Source organism: Andrena cerasifolii, chromosome 5 (genome assembly GCF_050908995.1).
Source record: "Andrena cerasifolii isolate SP2316 chromosome 5, iyAndCera1_principal, whole genome shotgun sequence".
Taxonomy (NCBI): domain Eukaryota; kingdom Metazoa; phylum Arthropoda; class Insecta; order Hymenoptera; family Andrenidae; genus Andrena; species Andrena cerasifolii.
The window spans coordinates 17776014-17789346 of NC_135122.1; the positions used below are offsets into that span (position 1 = coordinate 17776014).

The 13333-nt window shown below is 41.4% G+C and overlaps 1 protein-coding gene across 2 annotated transcripts in view; it reads left to right on the top strand.

The window, feature by feature from the left end:
• The first annotated feature begins 11137 nt into the window (after nucleotides 1-11137).
• Rhogef64c (Rho guanine nucleotide exchange factor at 64C) overlaps nucleotides 11138-13333 on the top strand; it is a 56555-nt gene continuing 54359 nt past the window's right edge. Inside the window, exon 1 of one of the 2 annotated variants that reach the window (XM_076811941.1) lies at nucleotides 11138-11476. The gene's annotated coding sequence lies outside the window, so the exon portion shown is untranslated. The remainder of the gene's footprint in view (nucleotides 11477-13333) is intronic. The other variant, XM_076811940.1, reaches the window with a different exon arrangement.

The window sequence follows — 13333 nt, forward strand, 5'->3', positions numbered from 1 at the left end:
CGCAATTAAATATTTAAATACGTAGGTATTAGCACACTTGCCCTAAGCTACTAATTAAATACATAATATCTATTAATTCTTTGTTCACTGTTACGTAAATAGCTACTGATTCCAGGCAAGTATTATTCGTGTCTACCTCGCAAGATGATATTCCACAAATAAAAGTAATTATATAATTGGAAACTAATGCTTTACTCCATCCAATATTGACTGTTTCAGTCGAGGTAAAAGGTGACAAACATCAGCAACAAATGATAGAGATTAATGGCTCAACATCCCCCACGTAGTAGAACAAATCTGAAAAAGTCTAGGAAAAGTTTTAAACCAGTACAACAATTGATTTTCGCAGAACACAAGAAACGAGTGCCCCTTTATTCTCCAGGGGAGGGCACAGTAATTATCAGTCCAGTTTCCTCTTCGTTTTTCTTATCTGCAGCTCGGGCAATGCGCGTACGAGCGGTAATCAGAAGCGTAGGTTCGTTAACGATCCTCGTCGCGACTTCCTCGAGCCCTTCGAGGAGGAAGGTTCTCGTACTTACGGTTATTATCCGAGCGCGTGAATCGCGTGACCAGCGTCGTCCCACAGCCACGAACCCGGAACTACGTACATATTTCCTGCGCAAAGAATATTTTCCTTTTATTTTTTAACACCTTTTCCTTATCTCCAGCTCACCGGGGCGCCATCGGCGTTACGCTAAAACTGTTAAAAGTCGCCGAGGAACGCCGCGGAACAAGTGAAATTGTATCGCGTCGAACGTTCCAAATAGAAAGTACCGGTGCGGTATGTACCGAAAGCCTCGTTCTTGCTACACCCCTTCCCAATCGCGTTCGCGTTCCACGAAAAAATGGTAAACTCCAAGGCTTGTAGCCGACTTTACGAACCTGATAATGCGGCGCGCAAAAATTTCGACTTTACTGGGGAAGCACCAAGGAGGGGCGTTGTGAAACACGCAGAGGGTTTCAGAACTGTAGGGGTAATCGGAAGAAAAAAATATCTCGACGTAGTTTGCGAATTAATTGTTCTTTAGAGACTTGCAGAATTTTTTTAATCGCGATTTAAAAAACCAAACTGAAGCTACACGTGTATAAAATAAAACCCCGTTTCATACTTCTGTTTCAGATTACCTGGAAGATAAATATCTACCTATCATGCACACAAGTGGACGACGAATTTAGCGCGGCGCGTTGGTCAATCCTGTATAACTCCTATATTTGTCATTGAAAATTAATAAAAACACAACCGCTACTTCTTCAAAGATGCATACATACATGGTCCAAATTTCAGATGAATCGAATCGCTAGTTTCTTAAAAAAAAATCAAAATTTGGTTTGTTTTTAGTCCAAAAAAATAGGATCCCCCCTTTAAGGAAAATGACTTATAGGCAGGTGATAAAAATTGATATGAATGAGAAATATGGAAGATTGTCGTCTTTGCTCGGTCTACTAGTAAACGTATTATGTAAGCTGTCGATGCTTGTATAATTTACTCCATTACAGTGAAATCTCGATTGATTGCGTTTAAAGCGATCGTTGCGAAATTGTGGATAGGCAGAATGACGATAGCTGACATCAAAACGCTTAAATCTCAGTTACGTTCAATGTGACATTAAACCTATGTTATATAAAACATTCTACGGTATCTCTACCTGGAATTAGGAATTGCTATGTAAAAGTATAAACGTGGATGCGGTACTTTTCCTTTAATTCCACTTCGATAATTGATTTTTAAATACAGCGCCGGCAAGAGAACCACGAACAACAATGGGACTCCTATATTTCATAATAAGAATTACGGTGGTAGAAATTATTCCTGGATAACGGCTATGTGAAATGTTAGTGATCTCTGCCGTGGGTGGTATCCGCGGCATTCCGTTATACGTTGCACCCACATTTATTCTACAATGTGGATCAGACTCGCGGAAAACGCGTTTACACGCATGAGATCTCTTACGCCGTGCTCCGCCGGCATATCGAATATTATACGGCGCGTTATCACGTCGTTTCGAAAGTTTTCTTGCGTTTTTATGACGTTCCTTTGGGAAACGAACGCGCAGGGAAGTAAATTGATTTATCAGTGTAATTTCTAGCGCTTTCGATCACTTTTTCTCGCGTTAAGTAGATACTTGCGCTGCAACGGGGCGAACAAGAAGAAACACGTATAATTGCAAAGTGTTTCTACGAAATCCGCTAAGACTTGAAATCACGTGGAACATAATTCTTCGTTGCGAGAGAAACGTTCTGAACTAATGTATAAGAATTCGTGACGAGTTGATAGTTTCAACTTATACTTTTTCAGCGCACAAGATAGATATTCGTCGTTGTGGTGAAGTAAAACTTGGAGGAATTGAGCATATCGATCAAATGTTTATTTCTGTATATATTTTATAACATGTTTATTTTTTGCAATAGAAGTAATGAGAAAACTATGATGTGTACTTTATTTATTTGTGATACATAGAAGAGCACACTTTAATCAATAAGAATAGTATACCGTAAGTTCATTTCGATATCCACAAAGGACAGTCAGAAACCTCTTTCACGAATTGAATACCAATACCTTTAATATTACTTTTCCTGAGAATTACTTCATTTCAGAATAAACCCTAAATTGATACTATTTCCATATTTCCACGTTTCAACATTCTGAAAATAATTATTATTATTATAATCAGTGGCGCACCCAGAGGGGGGGACTAAGAGCCCCTGGCACCCCCCAAAGAAAAATAATAAAGAAGATTAATGTAACCAGGGCTGAAGTAATTCAAACGCTTTGTAAAAAGGAAAGCCAACTGGATTTTATTCTATTAAATGAAATTTTATAATCTCCTAATGAATTTTATCGAATTAGCACTAAAAATATTTTTATCCAACTCGGCTCCCCCTAAGATTAAATCCTGATTACGCTACTGATTGTAATGAGCTCTAATTGTAAGTGGATTTATAAGGCGATTGAGTAATCATTATGAAGAATCAAATACGAACAGTGACGTTACCAATTAAAGTGAAATTAATCAATGCTAAAACTGGTAAAAACCGCGTAGAATTCATCGAGCTACCTTATACACAGGAAAACAGTAGCCAACGAAGAGTGTCAGTTTCGGTTTATAGATGTTCCCTGGTTTCTTCCTTCGGCCAAGAGAAAGTGCTACGCGACACATTTTTCATTATAATTAAACTTGCACGAGGCCAAGATCCTCGCGATAATACGTGTATAACGTAGCACATGCCTAGCTCCATTCTCGAAAGTACATACCCACATTGAATTTCATTCATAGCTATTCATTGAAGCCTCACCGACGCGTTCTTCGTTCTCACCACAGCTACATACCTAGAAAAGTTTCAACGCGTCCCTTGCTCCCGTAACGATTTACCAATTGCCACGGGCGTCCGTCCCCTATTTTTAAAAACTGATTTTTATTAAGTTTATACCAAACAAGTGAATATTTGTAAAATTTGGCTTTAAATTTGTAATTAAATTGACAGTTCAAAATGGGTCCATGATCCGATTCGTCGATGTCACCGCCAGGGTTGTTTTCTCATTACCTACCATATTTTTCTTCACCGCCACCCCGAAAGTTGCGCCCTTCTGGAAAAATGCCAATTGCTGCCGGTAACCCAAATCGTTCCGAGGAAACCGACAACAAAAAAAAACTGTTACGAGAATCCCACCGACTAATTATATTCGACGCAATGCTCGCAATAAATTATTCGCCCCGCGGGTCCACTCCGCGCCGAGGCGTTTTCACAACGCGACTCGATGAAACTTTAATGCCCTGATAAATAATTGCCCGGCTTGCTTTATTTTCTTCATCGAATCTTTATCGTTCCGTTCGAGGCGAATTGCCCTCGTGCCTTTTTCTTGCGGCGCGACCGTTTAACGAGCGGTGAACGTACGTCGGCACCACTATCGAGAAGAAAAGTCCCGGCTAGGGGAAAAAAAACATTCGAACGTGCAAGTTCGACGACCGATAGTCGACGAAGCGAAATTTTAGCATAGGCGTGTAGCTCTATAGGAAGCAAGAGCGTACACAGGAGCGAGTCAAGATCAGTGAAAACAGCTAATTACTGCGGAGAAATCATTAATTATGTCGCCCCGTATTCCATCTTCGTTTAATATTCTTTTTCTCTGTCCGTTCTCGATGGTACTTCCGTCTCTTTCCCCGCCATGTTCTCCGCCACCGTTTCCATCCTGCTCTACCGCGCTACTTTATTTTTCACCTTTTTCTAAGACTTCTCTTTCACCGTTGCATTCTTCCTCGACGTTAATTATGCGAAGTACTCCCACGACACAAGAATGCCGCTTCAAGATCATGGACTACGGCCGTGTCAGTCGACGACTTTTCTAATTGTTCTCCGCATTTTCCTCTTCCTTTTCGACGCTCTGCTTTTTCACGGCTGCTCGTGGCGGACAATCGACAGTGTGACGGCCTGAAACAAATGCGATATTTCGGATTTGTTTCAAGAGAAAACCTCAAATTATATTAATTAGAAACTTTATGCCTACGTTACATATGCCTATAAAATAATGTTCCACAAACATATCCTACCAATCTCCAGTGGATCGGTTCACGAGTTTTTTTAGAAATCGCGTGCGCCAGCTTTGAAAACGCAGTTTTGAGAAAAACGCGTTTAAAGTTTTAGATATGTACTTTAATTAATTTTTTTTTAAATATCTAAATATGTACAAATATCTTAGCCGTAATGTTTTTAATTAATATAATGTAAGGGTTTTTCTAAAAAAAATCCCAAACATGGCCATCTTCTTTATTGTTATCAGAGTTACTTCATTCCTCGATTTCAATTCGTGTCGGTTTCACTCAAATCCTCTGAAATAAATTCTGAAAATTGTATCAATAATATTCCGTAGAGTCTGCTTCACCAGCTCTTATCATCTCACAAACCTTGGCATTCAGGGTATTTCCTTCGGCATCTACAAACATTTTTTGGATGAGTAATAAAATAAACTTTGCGTTGATCATTAGAAAAGAGCACCCATTCCAAAAGTTGTAGAACGTTTGTGGTCTCGTACAGTGACACACGTTCGCGGCGTACACCACGATCCGTGAATCGCTCCTTGGATACCGTTCATCTATTCTTCACGCGTGCACAGATTCAACGCTGCCCCGCGAACAGGAAAATGCTACGAAACTCTCGGAAGCGCACAGGTTGACCGCAAAAAAACGGATGAATAAGCAGCTCTTTAGTCGACGATAACAATCTTCGCGAGACATTCTCCATCTGGTCGTTTATTGTCGCCAAAAGTGAAACCATCATCCGGGAATTGAAACTTGCTGCCTGGCACTTTAATTCCAAACGCGTTGTGTTATTATGCCCGGCACCATTTGCGTTTAATAATCTCTGTTTAATCAGCTCGTTACATCTGCAGGAAGTAGAGTAGCCACTGTGACTGCCGCCTGTAAAATAAGTGGTTAAACAACATCTCGCTCACACTCTCGCGATATTATTCGAATAATATGGACAGATCGTTTTATTACGTCGAGCCAGTGAAAAGTATGATAATACGTTCGACTGTTTGCTGTCTGGTGAATTAAAATTCCATATTATACGCCTACAGTGGCCCACTATTTCTACCTGGCCTTTGCCACATTTGGAGATGCTGTAAGCGCAAGGGGACATCGGTGATTCAACTCCCAAAATTCGTGCGGTTCTGTCGTCGGAAATTTACATACAATTTACAGCATTCTCTTCCAGCCAGTGGACAGGATCTAACGTGGAAGTGATGCGTTAAAGCTTCTCAGTTGATGGGGATAAATATTCCCTGGAAATTGCACGAACCGACGCGAGAGAAGAAACGGACAGTTCACTGGAGCCTGCCAAATAAGCAGGGTTCGCCACCAAGCCCACGAGGTACCGGGACTTTCCATGTGCCACTTTGGCCATAACGCCAAGATTCCGTCTGGCTGCTTGCACCGGATAAAACTCGCCGAGAAATTCGATCGCCCAACAACTGCACAAGCTCCTCCAGGTTCATTTCGCAACAGGAAACTTGCAATTAGAGCAGTTGGGTCACTCGACTCTCACTGTAAGTCGTGGATCTAGCATGGGCAGGCTCGTCTCTGTAGGCAAAATTACGCAGCCGCCTAGGGCGTAAAGTTGACAAGGGGCGCAAAATTTTTAAAATAATGTTCCCTATGAGATACTAACAAAATACCCCGCGCTTCGCTTCGGGCCTAAGAGATATTAAGAAGTCCGTGAAAATATATTTTACCCTTTTTCACCCCTTTGGGGACGGAATTTCCGAAAATCCTTCCTTAGTGGGCGCCTACGTCATGAAAACAATGTACCTTCCAAATTTCACGTTCCTAGGTTAAACGTTTTGAGATGGGCGTTGATGAGCCAGTCAGTCAGGATTTTTTCTTTTATATATACAGATTACAATTAAATTATACTGTTAATGTTTTAAGATACGAATACAAATTCAGAGAATGGTCATCAAAAAGCTCAATAATTGGGGTGGCGCAATCTGGATTTACTTTTGGGGATTTAATTAAAAATTAATTAGGTGATTGTAAAAATGTATTCAAAGAATAAAATCCAGTTTTCCTTTCTGTTCACAAAGCCCCTTCTTTGGGGATGTTAGGGTGCGCCAAAGATTGGGGCGCAGAATAAATGTAAATAAACGGACTATAAAATAAACTAAAACGGACTAAATAAATACAAAACGTTTCAAGCTTCCCTAATACTTTATCAGCAATAGTGTTACAATATTAGCAACAACATCTATCGATATTAATATTTTTAAAAGTATCCTCTCTCCACGGTTCACACGTCCCCCGCGCACCCCCTACACTTGAAGGCCCGCCTCCCTTGAGGAATTCGGCAGATCGGTTCATTGATCCGTTCCTATAATTCTGGCACACCGCGTACGTAGGTACGTGCACCCGACTAATGCCAATAATTCACAAAATGGTCATCGCCGCTGGAAAGGTTAACGTTCCACAGGCGGAGCATTCGCCGCTAAAAATATCATTCCGACGAATCACGTGCACTGGCATTTCGGTTACGTCACTTTAATGCAGCGTTAACGTAACGCGAATGTTACCGGTGCGAGATGGTAAGGACTCTCGATCGCTGCGTTACGAACACGCGGAGATCGTATATCACCGAGGAATTTGCCCGTAAGCCCCGATAAAAATGGCACACCGTTGCGTTTTAGGGCGCTCCTCGCGCGGGGTGGATTGGCTTGAAAATAGGGAGTAGAATCGAGGATGCGCAGGGAGTATTTTCTCGTTCTCCTTGGCAGGCTTCCTCCTCCTCTTCCAAGTCCACTGACCGAGACTCGGATGCCACGCTATAAAGCCGTAGAAAAAGTCACGATCGTAAAACTCGGCTTGCTTCCGCACTTCGCGATGCTTTCGTGGCTGGCGATCGGACTCAAAAGTCGCTTTTCAAGCGAGGCTTGTTTACTCGAACGCTAGGAAATTCGAGACTTCGGTGGCATATTCACGATGAAATTTCGCGCAAGTGGCTTGTCTCGTTCTCAAGCCGCGGAACAAGTTCCCTTTAATTTTTTAAGGACTCTGATCGAGATAAGGATTGTTATTAGCATGATAGAAGTAAAGTGGCAGGCCGAGCGCAGTGTTTTAGAATTAATGGAACGCATGAATTTCTGTTTTCTCGTCAGGCCTGTTAGTAACGTGTTTTTTCATCGAAAATGCCAAGTTTTCCGTTTCAATGTGGAGCGTGGCGTTATGGCGAAGGGGAACGACGCCGCGTCTATCGATCAACGCCATTTATTATGTACAAAAACTTTTATTCTCTGAGATTATGATTATCAGTAAGTTGCGCGCCAAGGTAGAGCCTGTAAAACGAAAGGTTTAATGTTAACATGTTCGCACAGGGGAACGAGGCGTCTCGTCTTCTTCTATATTCAACGTTGACTTCTAGTTAACCGGATATCACGTCCTATTATTCATTTTTAAGGGGAACAGATTTTTAAGGTGCTGCAGAAAACGGCATTATATTCAATCAACATAGTTCCGCGGAACGGTTTTATTATATAACTACTTTACTGTAAGTTCTCATAAATCTTTCGAGGATAAGCATTATTTGCCACCGGTCGCGCAACAGCGACTGGCACTCTGAAAAATGCTAAAAGTCGCTGCAGGAATGTCTACTGATATAAAGCAACATGTATTGACAATATAAAATAGAGAGAAAACCAATTTGCAACGATAAAGTGAAGGTACCTAATGTCTGCGAGGTGCCTGAGACAAATAACGGGTCCAAAGATGTACAATGTAAATATAAATTCTTCAACTATTGCTTAAATAAAAAAAAACTACGAAATTTGGTATCAAAACAGATTTAATTCAGTAAAACGGTGTTTCCCAATCTTTTTTGAGTCGCGATCTCCTTTTATATTTAAGAAGGTAAAGAAAACAGATTCAAAATAATATTTCAAAATATAATTCCAACTTACAAGGGAAGATCCCGAACCCGAAAATTCAAAAAATTCTGGAACTTTGCGAATATGTAGGGGATTTCCTCCTGATTACATCGTAATTTTTGTTCGTTGCCCAAATTCACTCGAAGCAGGTGAAATTAACCCCTGAAAATTCGGCTATTTTCAGATTTTGCGTTATAACTCGCGAACTGTGAGAGATAGAAAAAAAGTTTCAAGACAAACGTTACTTCTTTTAACTAGATCTATCATTTGCTGTAAAAATTATTTTACAGTTCACGAGTTTAAACACAAAGTCGGGTAAATAACCGGATTCTCAGGGCTCAATTGCACCCCCTTAGAGTGAATTTTGGGAAGAAAACAAAAATTCCCTTGTAATCAGGTGGAAATTCCTTACATATTCACAAAGTTTCAGAATTTTTTGAATTTCCGGGTTCGGGATGTTCCCTTCTTAATAATATTTAAAAAAAAAACGTGGCGACCACCAATTGGAAATCACTGCACCGAAATAATGAATTATAAGTTTTTCTTAAAATTCTCATCATCCTCCCACGGTCGTGCTCTACCTGGGGTAGTTTGTTTTAGTACCCTTCAACTGAAAGTCATCGAAGTACATTCAGGTATCAATGTCGAAAAGATTGTATCCAGGGACCTACAACGTACCGAGGCTACTATCAAACTATCATCATCATTGCCTTCGATGATATTCGTTTATTCGCGAGCCGCTGTTCATTATTCAGTGTCTCCCGACAGATTCGCCTCCTCGGTGCATCCAAGTTACCATCCAGCTGGCATGGCTGAGATCAATTTCCCGTGAAGCACGGGCGTTTGGGATCGTAGTGCACGAATTACACAGGAGATTTGCGTAATCGACCGCGATAATTAAGGCAGTGGAACGCGGCAAACCGTGCAGATCGCAGTTTGAGGGAACGATTACGAGGGAAATGGTTGGTGCGCGCGGAGTTCGCGCCTCTTGTCTTTCCCTTGGCGAGCGCGCGGATAAAGGTGGCGACAAGAACGCGTAATGATCCACGCTCGATTATTGCGAAGAAGAAAGAGAGACGGGCGTTCTTTCGCGGCGAGGAGAGCAGGCTGGATAAGGACGAGTGGATAGAAAATATGGCCATGATATTTACTAACGGCGGCCTCCACGTGAAAGTGCTCGCTCTTCGCTTTATGCCCGGTGCTCGGGGAACGCGTATACGGCTTCATGTAACGGGTGACATGACCGAACCTTTCGAAGAAAAATAAGATCACGCCACGTTCGATTAACGTGCTGCGATTCGAATTTAACGCTCCCATTTTGTCGTGACTCTGTCGGGTGCTAATTCTTCTCAGTGTACCACGAGGCTTCTGTGACCAGGACCCTGACAATTGTTGCTCCAGACGAAGAATGCGGTTGAATATGGAACGATCGAGACGCGAGATATTCGAGTGCCATGGAATTTGACCTAAATAATAACTCGTTGAAGCGCGAATTATTTACCTTCGCACCTATCGACCAGCTTGGCGGGTGCAGTGCAAATGGGGGTGTTTTATTAGGGGATTTTTTAAATTAAATTACATAAATTATTCGGGGGGTTTCGTGGATAAAGAATCAGTTCGATTTATGAGACTTTTTTTAAGGATACTTTGTTTTGGGCTTCTGGGGAATCTTCCGCAGTTATTTTTGAAGATATAGCAAATGTAACTATGTCATTGTGGCGGTATATGTTGAAATATTTTCGGCTATAGGGTATATTCGTTCTTGTTTTTACATTGCTTTTCAAGTTTCACTTTGGGAAATTCAGTTGGCTGTAAGATCTACTTCAAACTCTCTTCCAGATAATCAGAAGAGCTTACGCAGTGTTATCTTTTTCTGCTGATAGTCGATTGGCTTGGCGAACCGAGCATAACTTTTGTCTTTGTTCGCTTCAACTATAATTAATTGTCGCTCAAAAAGTTGTAAAAGTTTCTATACAACTATAGCCACAGATTTGAATCGTTTTCATCTTTATTTTCCTCGAGTCTTATTACAACTTCATTTTAACCGCACACCCAAACGAAACTAATGAGCTTCTCCAAAAACCTAAAAACAGGACCTTAAAAAAAGGTAGCAAGACAATTTTTCATTACCAACAAACTCCCAAGCCAAACCGTGCAAAGAAATCGCTCCAAGTCCGTGTTTCTCAATTCTCGGTAAATGCAAATTTAATAAAAGAACTTGATAAACAAACTTGGCAGTTGCCAAGGGCCAAAATCTCATTGTTGAAAAAAAAGTGGACCCGGTCAGTTTCACCAACGACATGCTCACGCTACGTATCCAGTAAACCAATTCCCCGTTTCCATTCCGACGTTCCCCAGAGTCTCGCCGCGCCGTGCGGGCCAACGTTTTCGTATCGCCCGCCCATTTCACGGTCCTTCCTGTCCGCCGATTCAAAAGCGCCGTTCCGAAGACGGAGTCGGTGTCACGAGCATAATACGTACACAGCCTGTAATGGCAATTCATCCAAAGAATTTCGTTGAAAATATTCGCTGGCACCGCGTCGCGTGTATATCGTTAAGGCCTCCTCGGTGCTCTCTTCGCGAAAACAAGGACAGAAGAGAAGGGGATACGAAGTGGTAGAGGCACCTTTCTCGCGGCGCTCGCTGTGGAATGGCAAAAAGAGTGGGGGAAGTCTGACGTCACATCGGTTGGACGGTAGTGCCGCTAGCCTCTCACTTGGCCCGCGACGTTCGGCTTGTACGGTTCGGTTATCGTTTAATCTCGCGTCGATCCCTTCGATCTCGACCCGTGTACCGATCTCGTCCTTCCACGCCGGCGAGGGCACAGAGGGAGCCTCGCATCCAGCGAATATACCCGATTATCCGTCGTACCCCGAGGACTCGCGAAAGTGCGACACGCGAACGGGTTCGCCCCGAATTAAAAAGTGTGCAAGCTCCGGGGAGTGATATTGTTCGGTGTCGGGTGGTTTCCCGGTTCGCCAGTGTCACGGATGATTATTCTGTTGCGTCGTTGTGCCATGACAACCTGGATACGATCGTGAATGGATTAGGCGGCAGCAGCGGTGAGTACGACTCCTTTCTGTCATTCCGTTTCCGTCTGATCCTGGGTCGGCTGGTCCGTGCTTCCTGGTCGGCGGCGATTTTTCTAATCCCGATTTCCTGTTCGGAGAGCGCTTCGATTCTCTTCCGTCGTGTACTTTGAGGTTGTTTTTGGCGGTATTTGGAATATAACAGCGGGAAGCTGGCGTTTCAAAGGAAAAATGGCAGGCTGTAGGGGAATTTGGGAACATGGAAAGGGGGATTTTTTTAGGTCTCATATTTTCAGTGCTCACTTGGAAACTTTCCAATGTTGTGAACCTTATTTCTTTCATTTTTTTTTTTTAAATTCGTAACAGGTCTCAGCGGGGTACGGGATAATTTCATAATTTAAACACCTTTAATGGAGTAAAGCAAAATGGAGGCTTTTCTAATTTTTTTTTTTACGTATCTCGATTTGCCACTTATTGTTGGTTAGGAATCCCCAATGCAGGTTGTCACTAGGGTGCTTTTAGTTATTTTTCAATTCGTGCTCATTGCATTCACCGGTTAGAAACTCCAGTTGAATCCTTTTAAAGTTCGACCGATCTGTGCGCTGATTTACAAGCGTTTCTCGATTGACTTACGTAGGACCGATCCGTGGACCGTTGACCTTTAAATGCCCGTACGCAGGAGAACTGTCTAAAATGCTGTTTCGCCATCTGTTCATGAATAATCGACGATAAACATCGACGTTGACCAAGGTAGAATTATTTAAATCGTACGAAAACGATCTCTCAGTTTTCAGAAAAATTATTATTACAAGATATGTTGATGCGTCCAATGTTTATTTTTAAGTGTATCTGATTGATTATTTTATTCAGAAAGAATTGTAGCGGTGTTTGTATCAAGTGATTTTACTAGACCTAAAAGAAGCGTTCTTGTTTAGAGCAGAATAATGGCTTCAAAATTAATTTCGTAACGTAAAAGATATTTTAAAAAATTAAAAATTGTCACGATTGTGAATGTTCCCACACAGTTGCCACAGCAAAAAAAATAATGTTAATCTTCTACCGACCACGGGAAGTGGGATTCACAGGTATTTACTGATTTTCCGTGTCTCCTTTAATTTATTTTTCCCGAGATTGTGGATAATGATCACGTGTAGTATTACGTGAAGTGCAAACTGTAAAACCTTCACTGAAGTTGTTAACTCATCGATGCTCTGCCGAGACTTGCTTCCTCGAAGCTATCTAGGAGGTTTTCAATAAAAGCAAAAGACAGTAAATGTGATAATAATTGTTGCAATTCTGCCGCATTACAAATTCCATTGTTCCATCAGAGACGCAAAGAATTCTATTTTAACGAGCGACGTGTATTTCTAACAACACAATAATTTCTCGCCAGTTATTTTCTTTAAAAAATTGCGGCATCGATAAACTTTTTAAAGAATTCCAAGCAACTACAGAATTTCCATATGACCCATTAATTTAAACAAATTACAAGTTACTGAATTTATAATATTTCTATATTAAATAAACGTAAATTGAATAAAATTAGATAGATCATTTTCCTTTAATATGAGATTTTTAAATTTTAAACGACTCAAACTTCTTTTACGATTTTTCAATTAAAACAGCTAAACGTGCGCTCTACCTGCGCAAAATGCGCTGATCTAGTAATCGTAAAAGGAATAAGGGGTTAACGGGTTAAAACAAATTACCACGTTCGAGCAGTCTTAGTGTGAGAATAAGCTTAGAATTAACGATGAACGTTTAACGGGGTCGCCTGAGAATTTTCCATTGGACTCATTATGTGCTACAGTTTCGGGGACGTTCCAAAGTATCGGTAAATGAAGGAGGCGACAAACCCTGAACGTTCTTAGCACGTATCTAAAACAAGTAAAAA